Here is a 14,549-nt window from a genome sequence, read left to right on the forward strand (position 1 = left end):
TACAGACACTCTCCTAGCCGTGACGGCCACCTGCTCTCCGGGAGTCCAGGAGAATCTCCAGAATTGCCAACTGGGTCTCTGGGACAATGCAGCTCCACCCAGAAGGAAGTTGGTTAAAGTCCCCCATCTTGGGGCTCCCAACACCCAAAGCCCTTTGGCCTTTCCAGGGTTCAGCCGAAGCCCCTAATCCCCCACTCAGCCCCTCCCCCCAGAGCCTCCGGGACCCTCGAGGGGGCAGCCTCAGCATCTCCTGGGTCCCCAGAGGTGGAGATGAAACCTTATAACATCAGCAGACGGAGGAGACCTCCAGCCCTGGTGACGGATGGCCTCACCCAGCGGCTTCATGCGGAGGTTATAGAGGAGAGGAGAGAGGACGGAGCCAAATGCCTCTGGGCAGCCCTGAAGGTGATCAACCAAGCTTGCCAAGAGAAAGAAAGAAAGAAAGAGAAGGAGAAGGAGAAGGAGAAAGAGAAAGAGAAAGAGAAAGAGAAAGAGAAAGAGAAAGAGAAGAGAAGAGAAAAGCCGATATTTGTCTCAATTTTCTTTGGTGTGTCAATCACGTTTCAAAAAGTTTTATTTGGAGAGATAAAATTTCTCCTTCCACTTTTTCTTTTCTCCCTTTAGGATCCACAAGATGCAGAAATAAACAAAATAATCAGCAGAAGATTTCAGGGGGAAAAGTGCAAAATGTGATGTGGCTTCAAAACCCCCCAATTTTAGGCAGCCTCAACAGAAAGAGGCATTTTGAAGGAAAGGGCAAAGGAGCCCAATGGGGGGGGCAGCCCTTTGCTCCCCATAACTGCCAGAATCCCCTGAAGGAAAAGTTTCTCCCCCATTGAAGATGAGAGACCCTGAATCCCCCCTTCAGAGCAGGAAGGACAGAAGAGGTTTTGGGGGATCTCATGATCTCTCTCGAGGATCCTTCCTGGGGGGGCTTTGGGGGGATTCAGAGGGAGACCCTCCCCAGACCAGGCTCTGCCTGCACCCAGACCAGCCTCCTTCCCAGCCGCAGGAACCGGCCATTCCTGGGGAAGGAGGTGGGGAGGGGTCCCTCTGACTCTCTCAGGGAAGCTTCTGCCCTGGATGAGGGGGGCCGGGAGTGGGGAAGGGATCCAGAGGGGATCTTGGATCTGGATCTCCTCCTTCAGCAAATGCTCCAACTGGCACACCTCTTGGATGGATTAATGGGGGGGGGTTAGCCTGGATGAGCCCCCCAAGAGAGTTGACAATAGATCCATTCCAGCCCAGAGTCCTTTGCTAACCATTTTTTTTTTCTCTTGAGGGATTTTCTTATTAACAGTAAATTCTATAATGATTAAATGCTCCAAGAGGCTTTTCTCTCTTAGGATCTGGAGGTTTTCCTCTTATGGAAGAAGGATCTTGTTGGATTCTATGGTGAGACGTTATTTTTGGAGAATCTCTGTGCTCCCAATGGGAACATTCAACTTAACCAGTTCTTAACTGATGATGCTTTCAAGACTTCTCTGATTCTAATAAAAGGAATATAATTTCCCTGGAAAGGCCGAATGGCAACAAGGGCAGCTAAAATCCTTGATTTGCGCAATGCTTTTGGCCTCTGAAACCCCATCAGTTGATAAAAGAAATATAGAAGATTTTTATTAGACAAAGAAATAAAAGGAGAAAAAGAAATGTAGGCAACATTGAAGGAATCTGGAAGAGAGAAGGAAAGAATCTGAGGCTTCAGGGCTGAATGGAGGCCCAATTTGTTCCTTTATTGTTCCAAATTCTAGCCTGCTTCCATTACTCATTTCTTTCTTTATTGGATTTCAAAGCTGCAATCCAATTCCAATCCAATGAAAATAACTCTGAATGAAGAAAGATGGAAAAAGAAAAAGCAGAAGATCCATAGAAAGGGGTCGACAGGTGAAAAAGCGTCCGCTAATTCTTTTTTTTATTTTGGGTAAAATGAAACCTGTTATGTAAATAGGTTTGTTTGGCGGGAAGTTCGAAATAACTGACCCTCAGCTGATTGGCTGACCACTACTGCTGTAAGGTATATAAAGGGAGCTGGCTCCCTGGTTTAGTTGCTGGAGTCTCACCATACAATAAAGAGCTGTTGTCACGAACTACTCTGGCTTGCTGCGTCCTCATTCACCCAACGTAACAAAACCCACATTTTTTTATCCCAAAGTGCCAAAAACAGCATTTCTGGAGCAGAGGAAGAGAGGGAGGGGCTTCTGGGTGGGAAGAGGGAGGGAGACGGGAGGTTCCTGAATAGGATAGAAATGAATCAGGGATAGAGAGAAATATATATGTAGATACAGGGAGTCCTCGACTTAGGACCACAATTGAGCCCAACATTTCTGTTGCTAAGTGAGACCTTTGTTCAATGAATTTTGCCCCATGTTACGACCTTTTTTGCCACAGTCATGAAGTGAATCACTGCAGTTGTTAAATGAGAAACAGGGTTGTTAAGTGAATCCGGCTTCCCCATGGACTTTAGTTTGATATTTGATGATATTTGTGTAATAGGGGATTATAATGCAATAGTAAATGCAAAGAAAGACTACAAAACTGGGGAAAAAAAACAAAAGAAAAAAGAAATACTTCCAAAAGAATTCTTTACTATGGCTGAAGAACTAAACTTGGCAGACGTATGGAGGGAAACACATGAAGAAGAGGCCCAATACACCTTTTACTCCCATCCGCATAACTCCTGGTCAAGATTGGACATGGCATGGATGACCCCAAGTATCAAAACAGAAGTAGAAAAAATTGAGATAGGCACAAACCAATGGGCAGACCACAATCCACTATTCATAAACTGGAAAGGGGAAAGAAGACGTAAGAGATGGACAATGAACCAAAGATTATGTAAAGAAAAAGAATTTAATTTGATGTTAGAAAAGGAAGTAAAAATATTCTTTCAGATAAATAAAATAGAGGAAACCTCTTTACAAAACACATGGGATACTTTAAAAGCATATATAAGGGGCCTAGTAATAGCATATACGAGGAAAAAGAATAAAGAGAAGAAAAAACAATTAGATAAATTAGAGAAAGACCTAAAACAAATAGAACAAAAACTCCAGGAAAAGCCCCAGAACAAAACAATAAGAGAAGAATGGGAAATGATTAAGCATAAATTGAATTTGATAAACCAAATAGAACTAGCCCAAAAAATAAAAATGGCGAAACAAAACTATTTTGAGCACGCAAATAAAACGGGCAGATGGCTAGCCTATAAACTGAAAAAAGAACAGAAAAAAAGAATGATATACCAATTGAAAGATGATAAAGGAGAAATTCAACATAGTAAAGAGGCCAAAAAAGATATTATTAAGAAATTTTATGCGAATCTATATAATCAGGGGAAAATAGAGGAAGATAAAATAAAACAGTACATAGAGAAATCAGAAATGCCAAAAATCACAGAAGAACAAAGAATTACTCTCAATAGGCCAATAACCAAATTAGAACTAGACGAAGTACTGAAAAAGCAAAAAAACAATAAAACACCGGGTCCTGACGGGCTACCGGTAGAAATATATAAAACAATGCAAGAAGTATTGGGAGAGAATATGTTGCGATTATATAATGAAGCTATGGAGAAAGCCAAAATACCAAATTCATGGACAGAAGCCATAATAACAATGATTCCAAAAGAAGACACAGATCTCCAGTTAATACAAAACTATAGACCTATTTCATTATTGAATGCCGATTACAAAATATTTGCAGCAATCTTGGCAGAAAGAATTAAATTAGTATTAAATACATATATACACCCAGACCAAAATGGATTTCTGCCGGGACGCCAAATAAAGAACAACATGAGAATAATACTTAATGCTTTAGAATACTATGAATCACACCCGGAGAAGCAGGCAGTGTTGGTTTTTCTTGACGCCCAAAAGGCCTTCGATAACCAAAATTGGAAATTTATGATTGAACAACTACAAAATATGCAAATTGGGGAAAAATTTGGGAAAATTATAGCAGAAATCTATACCAAGCAATCAGCAAGGATAATTATGAATGATGATATAACAGACAAATTTAATATAACAAAAGGAGTTAGACAAGGCTGTCCACTTTCCCCCTTACTATATATTCTATCATTGGAAACCCTGTTGAAAAAAATCAGAGAAGATCAAGGAATTGAAGGTTTAAGGATTAATAGAGAAGAATACAAAGTTCAAGCCTTTGCTGATGACTTAGTGTTTTTGACAGAAAATCCTATGGAATCTATACCTAATTTGTTTCAAAAAATAGAAGAATTTGGAGAAGTGGCTGGACTAAAAATTAATAAAAATAAATCGAAGCTAATTGTTAAAAACCTTACGGAAATCCAAACAAAAGATTTGATAGATAATATACAAATTCAAACAACAAAAAAAATAAAATATCTAGGAATCTGCTTATCCACAAGAACATCAGCAATTAAAGAAAATAATTATGATAAATTACTAGAACAAACAAAGAAAGATTTAGAAAAATGGGAAAATTTACACATTTCATTCCTAGGAAGAATTTCGGCTATCAAAATGATTATATTACCTAAATTTCTATATTTGTTTCAGGTCACCCCAATTAAAATAGATAAACCGTTTTTTGAAAAGCTGAATAAAATAACATCTAAATTTATTTGGCAAGGGAAAAGGCCACGAATAAAATTTAAACTGCTTCAGGATACAAAAGATAGAGGAGGAGCTGCACTCCCTGACTGGGAGATATACTACCAAGCAGCAGTACTATCGTGGGTCAAAGATTGGATAGAATTAAAGGACTCTAGAACTTTAACAATTGAGGGACACGAACTTCAAACTGGCTGGCACTCCTTTATGTGGGATGAGAAATACAAAACACATTCATATTTTAAAACACATACAATAAGGAACTCACTATTACAAATTTGGCTTAAAATTAAAAAACAACATTATATGAAGATACCAAATTGGCTAGCACCGGCTGAATCAATTAGGCACCCAAACTTAACAGATAAGACAAAAATAATTAGATATAAAGATATAATTGACTATCAAGGCAAACTAAAGACAAAACAACAATTGGAGATAGTTTTACACAGAGGAATAGACTGGTGGACTTACACTCAAATACAATCCAAATATAGAGAACATATAAAAACATATGAAATTTATAATCAAAAACAAGAAATAGATAAAATTATATTAGATTCAGAAAATAAATTAATTAGTAGAATTTATAAATTTCTCCTACGCTATAAATTGGAAGAAGAGACAGTCAAAGAAACGATGATTAAGTGGGCTCAAAATATCAAACACACAATACCTTTGGAAAAATGGGAAAAGTTCTGGCAGGAAAATCTAAAGTTAACGAAAGCAACGGCGTACAAGGAAAACCAACTGAAAATGTTTTATCGGTGGCATATGTCTCCAACCAGATTGGCAAAAATACAACCTAAAAATAGCCCAATTTGTTGGAAGTGCAAAAAGGCACAAGGGACTTTCTATCATTTATGGTGGACATGCCCGGCAGCAAAGAAATTTTGGTCTAACATCAAAAAATGGTTGGAACAAATAACAAAAACACAGATTGAAAAAGAACCAGAAACATTTTTATTAGGAATATTTAACAAATCATACCCTAAGGATATTAAATATCTTACAATTCACATATTAACTGCTGCAAGAATAATCTACGCAAGAAATTGGAAACAAGAAAAAATACCAAGTGAAACAGAAGTAATAGGGAAAATTTTAGAATGCGCTGAAATGGATAGGTTAACCAAAGAATTACAAGAAAAAGAAGAATCAGACTATTATAAAATATGGAATAGTTGGTATAATTGGTTAAAAATTAGAAATACACAAAAAATATAGGGGATATATTACCGATTGATACATATATATGTAATAAAAATATTATTAGATTACAGAAAGGTGAAGGAATATATTATAAGTAGAATTGTAGAACGTCACTCTGAAAAAATGCTTAAGAAGAAATTATATTCTTTTTGTGTATATGTTGTATAAATGTTCGTTGTGTATATGTTACGTATGTCTTTTTTAATATTTATATTCAATAAAAATTATTTATAAAAAAAAAAAAATACAAAAATTTAAAAGCAGAATAAAACCGAATTAAACAATTTGGCCCAAGAACAGATTTAAAACTCACTTCTCCGGCCAATCAGGCGCTCCTCCCTCTTGGGCGCCTGGTAGCTGTCCACCCAGTAGTTGTGCCGGCAGAGGCGATCCACTTCGGCCTTCTTGAACTGCATGAACTGCTCGTCTCTGTTCCAGGCGTCCACACTGGGCTGAGCCAACGGAGTGACGGCCACGTACTTCCCGAGGTCGCTGTCGAAGCGGTCGGTCTCCTGCCGGTCGTAGATGCCCCTCTCCAGGTATCTCACCCGCTGCGTCCCGTTGAGGAAGCGGCACTCCCACTTCCTCTGCTGCAGGAAATGGGCTGCGGGGAGGAGGAGGAAGAAAGCCGTCAGGAGGGACTCCAGGGCCCATCGTTCCCAGCCGCTGGGAGAGGAGGGGGGACCCACGTGGGAAGGGGGCGGGGCGGGGGACCTTCCTTTGAGGTAATGGAGGAAGACGCCCCCTGGAGGAGGGAAGGGGAACTCTCTCAGTCCCAGAGAGGAAGGCAGACTCGCTGGGGGGTCTGGAGGGGGGAGGGGAGGAAAGAGGGGGAGGGGTGGGAAAAGGCAGGCAGAAGCTCAACCGTCCAGCGATCCCGTTCAGTCTCTGCAGGGAAGGTTGGATCTCAAGGGGCAGGAATGGGGGGGGGGCTGGAGGGAAAGTAGCTTCCATCCCCCCCACTCTCTCTTCCTTTGGGAGGGGATCTGGGGAGGGGGCACAATGAGGACATCTAGACCGACTCTCCCGGGGTCTCCCCCCTTTCTCCTTCCCCCGAATTTTCAGCCCAGCTCCCTCCCTTTGGGGGACTCCTGATTCCTCTCCCCCTCCCCAAAAAGAGCCTCTCAAAGGGAAGGTCTCCCGCCCCTCCTTCTCCCTCCCCCCTCCCCTCCAGGGGAATTATGGGGATTCTTGCTCTCCTCCCCAAATTCAGGGTCTCCCCCAGAAGGGCCCGAAGCCCCCCTCTTGCCTGACCTCCAAAGCCCCAAATCTGAGATTCAGGAGAAAAAGTGAAGTTTCTGAAGAAGCCCAAAGACTTTTGCTCAAATGCCTCTTTTCCCTTCTGGGGATTCAGGGCTGAAAATGCCTCAGTTTCCCTCTTTCGCTTTTCCTCCCCTCCCTCTTTCCCTGCAGCCCCCTCCCACCCAGGCACAGGAGAGGCCGCGACCCCCACCTGGCTACATGGGGGAAGGGTTAGGATTAGGGTGCCTCTCCGTCCTCCTGGGGGGGGCTGTGGGGAGGAAGGGGGAGGAGACCACGCAGAGATGGAGGCTGCTGGAGGCTTCCTTCCCCCTTCCCAGCCCCCTCCTCCCCCGCCCAGCCCCCTCCTTACCGGGGGTCTCCTCCTCCCCTTCGCTCCCGGGGATCCGGGCCAGCGCCCCCAGCAGCAGCATCAGGGGGAGCCCAGCCAAAGCCATGGAGGCTCCCCACAAGCGCCCCAAAGGGGGGAGAAAGACGCTCCCAGCCCCAGAGGAGGAATCGGAGGGTCTGGAGGGGGGGAGGAGTTTCCCTCGGACTTCGGAAGAGGGAGAGTCCACAAAGAGCAGGCGGACCAATGGGAATCCCCCCTTCTGCAGCGTCATCGGTCTCCGGGCAGAGCCTCCCTTGACTTCGCCCGATGCAGGAGAGAGTTCTGCGCAGAGAGAGAAGCGGAGAAAGTGGGGGAGGGGAATCCCTTCAGTCTTGGGGGGCTGCAATCTGGGGGGTCTTTCATGTCCTCTTCCTTTTGCCCCCCCCCATGATTCTCCTCCACTCTCCCATCTAGTCTCTGTTTTTATTTCTTCTGTAAGTAAATATTAACCATTTCTATACCAACAACTTCACTTAATCAGTAAATCCCAGAAGTCCAGATTTCATTTTTTTCTGCCCAAAGTCCAGAAGTGGCTTCCAGGTAGAAAAACAGCTGGAAATCTCTTCTTTCAAAAAGTTTATTTCGCATCTCTGCCCACTTTTTCATTCCATCCCTTCCTCCATCCTGGAGGTTTCTTTCCATGGAAGGAATTCTTGCTGCCGTCAGCATGTCCAGTAACAGAGACTCTGGACTCTGCAGGGGGCGGGGATGAGTTGGTGACTGTGGACACAAACACACAAACACACACACACACACGCACACACACTGACCCCTCCCCACATTTCCTGGCCCCCAGGTGAAACCCCCAGGGAAGCCTCTGACCTTTGACCCCCTTCCTTCCTGGCACAGGGGCTGCCGGAGGGGAGGTCTGACCCCCAGCGCTGTGGGGTTTAGGCCGGTTTGGGTTCCAGAATGGCTGCTGTTGAGCTCAATGGGGGGGGTGAATCAGATGGGGGGGAAGAATCTCCCCCTGAAGGACTGCTGGAGCGGAGCCTGTCGGGGGTTCAGCCCAGAGTCTGGAGGGTCTCCGGCTGCTTCCTCTTTTAATGTAAATTTTAATTTGTTCTTAACTTGGGGTTTTAAATTTGTCTTGGGCTAAATTGATTTAATTCGATTTTACTTCTGCTCTTATATTTTTGTATTCTATGTGTTTTATCTTGTGCCTGTTCACTGCCCTGAGTCCTTCGGGAGTAGGGCAGTATATAAATCAAATAAAATGAAAATGAAAAATGAAATGGCCAGTCCCAGGCTTTATTCCCCCTCCCCCCACAAGCAGGAGGGGGTGGGTGGGTGGAAGGCTGGGGGGGGAGAGCCGATGGGGAGACTCAAAGGCTGGAAGGGACCTTAGAGATCTTCTAGTCCAACCCCGTGGCATCCAGGGATGCAGCCCCCCCTCCTCCCCGCACAATTCCAGGTGGGGGGCTGCTCCATTGATTCATTGGTTCTCAGGGTCAGGAGATCCCTCCTGATCCCTTCCAGGTCGGATCTCCCTTGGAGGCTTTGGAGGATCCCATTTTCCCTTCCAGGCTGATCGACCTTCTCAGGGCTTCGGCTTCTGTCAGTTGAGGGGTGATTCCTGGAGACGCTGCCCCACTCCGGGATCTTCTTGTGAGATCCCAAGTGAGTGAGGGAGATCCCAAGGGCAGGAGTGGGACTCCAGTCGGTCTTCCCCTCCAGGAAGGGTCCCAAGTGGAGTTTCCCCCCACCCAGAGCCCAGCCAAGACCCCCCCCATCCCCCCTTCTCTTCCGGCCCAAGCCCAGAATTCAGGGAGGTCCCCCGTCTGAGCAGCGGCTCTTCCTCCCTCCCCCCCCCCAATTCTCAGCCAAAGGGCCCTCAAGGCACTTTTTCCTCCCTGGAAATTTTGAGGGTGTTTTTCTCCTTAAGTCCCTCCAACTTTTGTAGGTGTGTTCATAAAAAACGTCTTTTGAAGAGAAATATCGTTTCCAAATAAATGGAGCTTTTCCCTCCTTTCCAAATCTCTGCCGTGATTTGAAATAAACCTTTAAGCTCCATAAATCTCACAAACATTTTATATTATGAAGTAGCAGATTCTCCATTCCTGCCGTTTCTTCTTTGCCAGGGAACTCAACGTTTTGCCTGCAGGGATCCTGAGAGAAAAGGGGATTTTAGGGGGAAAGGAATCAGTCCTGGGACTCCCAAGTCCTAAGAATCAGCCTCTGAGATGAATTTAGTTCTTCTGGAGGGGAGTTGGAGGAAACATTTTCCCAAAAGAAGGAGAAGAAAAACGTCCATATCCACGGATATGATGTGTCAGAGGATCTGAGCGGATTTTCTTCCTTGGAAAAGGTTTCAATATTATTTAGGAAGGATGGATGGAGGGACAGTATATTAAATCGAAGAATAAATTTATAATTTATAGAATAACCTGGAATGTTAATAGAAATCCTGGGGACTTCAGGGATCCTATTTCCTCCACTATAGGATTACAGCCTTTTAACCATCACAGTCTGGAAATCTCCCCCCCCCCCAAACTATCCCAAAAGGAAACCTTCTGTTTCTTCTTCTCCTCTTTCACTTCATCCATAGAAAACATTTTTTCTAGTCTTTGGGGGAGATTCGGGTTCTGCTCAGTTACGCAAAGGCGGCTTAGAGAGATCCTGAATTCCGAATCCTGTTTCAAGAGCTTTGGGGGTCCAGAGGTGGCCTGGGTCCTTTCCAGGGATGGGGGGGCTGGAGGGGTCAAACTCCCCCCTGGCCCAGCACCAGCCTCAGCAGCCCAGAGCCAGGTCCCCCCCAGCATCTGCCCCACAGTTGTGTATCTGACACAGCCACTCACACACAGTCAGCCCCAGATCCAGGCAGCCTCTGTGGGGCCTCCACCCCTCACCTGACCCAGGCAGAACCTCTGGGCCCCTTTCATGCTTCCAACCCCCACAACTATTGTGCTCTTCTCCAAGTTCTCTCTGACACACACACACACACACACACACACACACAAATACACACACACAGAGCTTCTTTCTCCAGCCCCCAAGAGCTGCAGAGGCGCTTGGGCTTCGCTTCCCCAGCCTGAAGCTTTGGGCTCCTCCGAAGCGGAACTGAGGACCTGGCCAGGATCCAGCAGGCAACAAGCCTCCATTCTCCCTCAGGGACTCCCCTCCTCCTCCTCCTCCGCCCCATGGCTGAGTCTGCAGGTGGGGCAGCCACAAGGTCCTCTGCCCCATTGGAAGCGGCTGAAGGGGCCCTTCCCCACAACCTCATTATAGCTCTCTGGTCCTTTTCTCCCTCAGTTAGAGCCCATTGAAGAAAGGAGTCCCTGACTTATAACGGTTCATTTAGTGACTTTTCAAAGTTACAATGGCACTAAAAAAAGTGACTCTTTGCCTAATATTCCTTCTTTTTAAAATATTTTTTATTTTTGAAGAGAGAATATCTCCTCGTAGAGCCTCCATGTCTTCTGCCAGCCACAGCCTCCCTAGTTCTCTCCTGGGTCCTCTCTGATGAACCTTAAAGGCTTCTATGCTGACCGGAGCCTCCCAGAGAGAGGATCGGAGGGGCCAGGAGGGGGAGGGGGAGGGGCGGCCTCAAAGGCTCCCTGGGGGTTGGAGAAGGCCCCGTCCAGGGTCTCCCCTCCCCTGGTGGCAAAGGCCACGTATGGGGGGAAAGGAGGGGGGGCTGCTTCCAAGGCGGCCTCTGGTCTGCTGGGTTTCCCAGGAGCCTCTTTCCTCTTCCACCAGGCGCAGAACCTGCCTCCCAGGTGAGGCCAGGGGAGTCCAAGCCCCCCATGACTCTTGCGGGGAGCTTCCTCCAGGCCTCGGCTAATTAACAAAACCTTCATCTGTTTCCTCTGGTTGGTTGGGAGGCTCCGAATATTCCCCCATCCCTCTTTTCCCCCCTTTTATATCAACCCAAATGCATTGAAGGAGGTTTTTCTTTCTTCTGTTGCGTTTCTAGATCAGTTTGTTTATTTTTTATATACATAGTGCAACTCCACCTCCTCTTTTATTAGGTCTGTTTCTTTGGAGCACTTTAAATGTGAAGATATTAAATGGAAAAGCTGGAAGAGGGAAATGCACAATGGTCCAGAACACACCGTTGTGGCTGAGTGTGTGCAGGCTCCTGTATGAGGTGATCTGCGCTCTGATTGGTTGCTTTGGGTGGAAAGGGGGAGTTTCCCTTTTTCCCGCCTTTTTCTTCCATGGGCTCAGAATGCTGTTTGAGATTTACCTCACAATCTCCCGGCATTCCCGACTATCTTGTCTGCTGTGACTGTAGATGTGAAATACATTTATTTACATAAAGCTACAAGTTTGTGTCCGTGTCTCCCACTTCCTTTGGACAGCTGCTGCCTGATTCCTCCGCATTAAATCCCTTTATTTGCACCTTCCAATTTTGGGTTTCATCCCATGAAGTTTTGGTGATTGCAACAATGTCACACCTGCCTTTGGGCTCCACCTTCACCCCGTTTATTCCTCGTACTATGAGCATCCGTGCAGAGGCATCTGAGTCCCTCTTTGACTGACCCCATATTTGCTTTCTACATCTCCTGCTCTGTCTCCGAGTTTCCCTTCTTTCTTTCCATTCGGTTGATTCCCCTGAGATTTGAGTTTGGAATTTGCTTCTAAAACTTTGTCTCCCTCTCACTTCGGTCTCACTTTCAAGCCCTTCGGATGAGGCGAGCCGGTTGGTGTCCAAAGCCGACCTTCTGGGTTCTTGTGAGGGGCAGCTCATCCCCTGCCAGAAGCCCCCCATGTGGGTGTTGTGGACCATGGTCCAAGAATCCCAATTTCCCTCGAGAGAACCATCCCCTAAGCCAGGCTTGACTTCCAAGGTGCTGCCTTCCCTCCTTGGATGGTTCCCTTTATTGGGGGAGTGGAAGAGAAATCCCCCTGTGCCCCCAACTCTTTCCAAGGACTTTTTCATTCCTCCCAGCATGAAAGAGGAAAAAGGGACCATACTCTGTGGACTTCATTATTTCTGTAAGCCCCTCAGTCACGTCTTTGATAGTTGCTCCCGGGAAACAACCAACCAACTTAGTTTGATTGTCCGTCTTAGAAACGGCTGTTTCAGTTCCACTAAACAATGAATCAACACAAGAATTTCTTTTTTTCTTAAGGAAGTTCGGTCTAATTTTTTCCTCCCCTGCCATTGGTACATTTGGTGTTGTCCCTTCCCCAGGTTCTTGCACACTGTCTTGCAAGGGGAGGCATTGCTCAAAGGAGCCCAAATCTTCTCAGGCAATTTCAGACAATTCCTACAATCACACTCCGACCTCTTTTTCCCCTGGTGGCCCCAAGACCCCAAATGAGGAAGGGGAGGGGGAAATTCTGCCTCGGTGATGGAGGCCACTGGAGTCCTGCAGAGTCAGTCTGGATGACCTCTGGAGGGGGCGAGGCTCAGTTGGAGGGCTGCCTAGGGGCATCTAGAGGTGATGGGGAGAAGGGAGGGGTCTTCCACTTAGGGCTGCCCCATTGAACTCCCCCCCTTTTTCCCAGAGAGTAGGTCTTCCCCTCCGTGGCAATGTCTTCTGCACCAGGAACGGCTTCACATGGATTCCTTGGAGGTCATCTAGTCCAACCTCCTGCTCAAGACTACACCATTTATACCATCGAGCAGGAGATTGAATGAATGTAGGGGAGTCTCGGGTGCCCCCCAATGGCTCCCCACAAATGCTCAGGGAGGACCGTGTCTGCTGGCATTCTGCTCCTCCAAAGGGGGCTTGAGGGGAAGCAGAGCAAGGGGGCCTCTGAGCAGAAGGGGGGGTCCTGCCCCTTCGCCTCCCTGGATCTGCCCACCCTCCTCCTGAACCAGTTCTGGCTTCGGACCCAAAGTAGCCTGGATGGTGGATCCAGAGGCAGCGGGGGGAGGAGCATCCTGCGGGGGCAGCAAAAAGGAAGAGGAGGAAGAGGAAGGGAGGATTCCAGGGTTTTCTTACATCTGAAGTTTATTCTTTTATAGCAAAGCGAAGGGAAGGGAAGTGAGTGGGAGGAAAAATAATGTAGATGAAGCTGCTGTGGGTTCAAAGCCAGGAGAGTTGAGGGGTCTGGAGTGACAGGTCCACCTAGCATCCCTGGGGACAGTCTAGATGGTCTCCACCCCTCCCTCACAAGAAAGAGAGGCCCTGAAAGGAAGCTGGGGTGTATGTGTGTCTCAGCAGGAGAAGGTCCAGGCTGCCATTCTCCTCCTCCCCCAAACTGCCACCTTCAGCCTCCATTTTTCACAGGTTGCAAACAGGACAAAGAGTCTTCAGCTGTTAAATAAAAAATAATCCTTTTGCATCGGAGAGCAGGATTAATTCACGAGTGCTGTAGAAAAAGAGATGGGGAAGAAAATCAGAATATAAAGAGACACTTTTACCGTAAATAATATATTCTTCTTCCCTTTCATCCCCACCCACAAGGCAGACCCACACTGCAGGGGGGTGATTGACAGGCAGGGACACATAGAGAGAGAATCCGCCCATTTCAGGGAGGAAAAGGCTGGGATGCTTCATATGAAGAGAGAAGACGGGGCTACGATGGGGGTGGCAGCAAAGGGGGGAGCCTGGGCTCACTTGGCCAGAAATTGTGGGAATTCTCAGAAGGAGAAGGGGGGTCAGGAAGAAGAGCCTGTCCAGGTTCCAACTAATGAACCCAAATGAGTCTGTATGGGGTGCCAAGAAGGATCCTCTCGGACCGGAGGGTGGGGTGCAGTTCAGGGAGAAGTTTTGGAGGGAGTTCATTAAGTTGATAGGTTCATCTCAAGGACTTAGCTCCACCTCCCACCCGAGGACGAACGGAGGTATAGAACGAGTTAATCCAATGATAGAACAATACCTGAGATGCTAAGTTCATTATCAGCAATTTAGCTGGGCAGATCTCCTGCCATTTGCTGAAGTGGCCTACAATACCGCAGTGCATAGTAGGGGTGAAATGTAAAATTTGTTACTACTGGTTCTGTGGGCGTGGCTTGGTGGGGGGATGTGACTGGGTGGGCGTGGCCTAACAGAATGGGTGGGTTGCTTACAAAATGCGTGGGGGAATTTAAACCTGGGATGCTCCCTCCCCTAGGGAGGAATGGGAAGGAATGCCCCCCCTTCCCTCCCCTTCCCTTCCCTTCCCTTTTGCAATTTCCCAAAACTTGGAAAAATTCTGGGCAAGATTTTAGC

The 14,549-nt window shown here is 46.6% G+C and overlaps 1 protein-coding gene across 1 annotated transcript in view; it reads right to left on the minus strand.

The window, feature by feature from the left end:
• LOC148116139 (DLA class II histocompatibility antigen, DR-1 beta chain-like) overlaps positions 1–14,549 on the minus strand; it is an 80,495-nt gene that overhangs the window by 14,430 nt on the left and 51,516 nt on the right. The gene's annotated exons all lie outside the window — the stretch shown is intronic.

This window comes from Pantherophis guttatus, chromosome 2 (genome assembly GCF_059756535.1).
Source record: "Pantherophis guttatus breed Tessera chromosome 2, ASM5975653v1, whole genome shotgun sequence".
NCBI lineage: Eukaryota > Metazoa > Chordata > Lepidosauria > Squamata > Colubridae > Pantherophis > Pantherophis guttatus.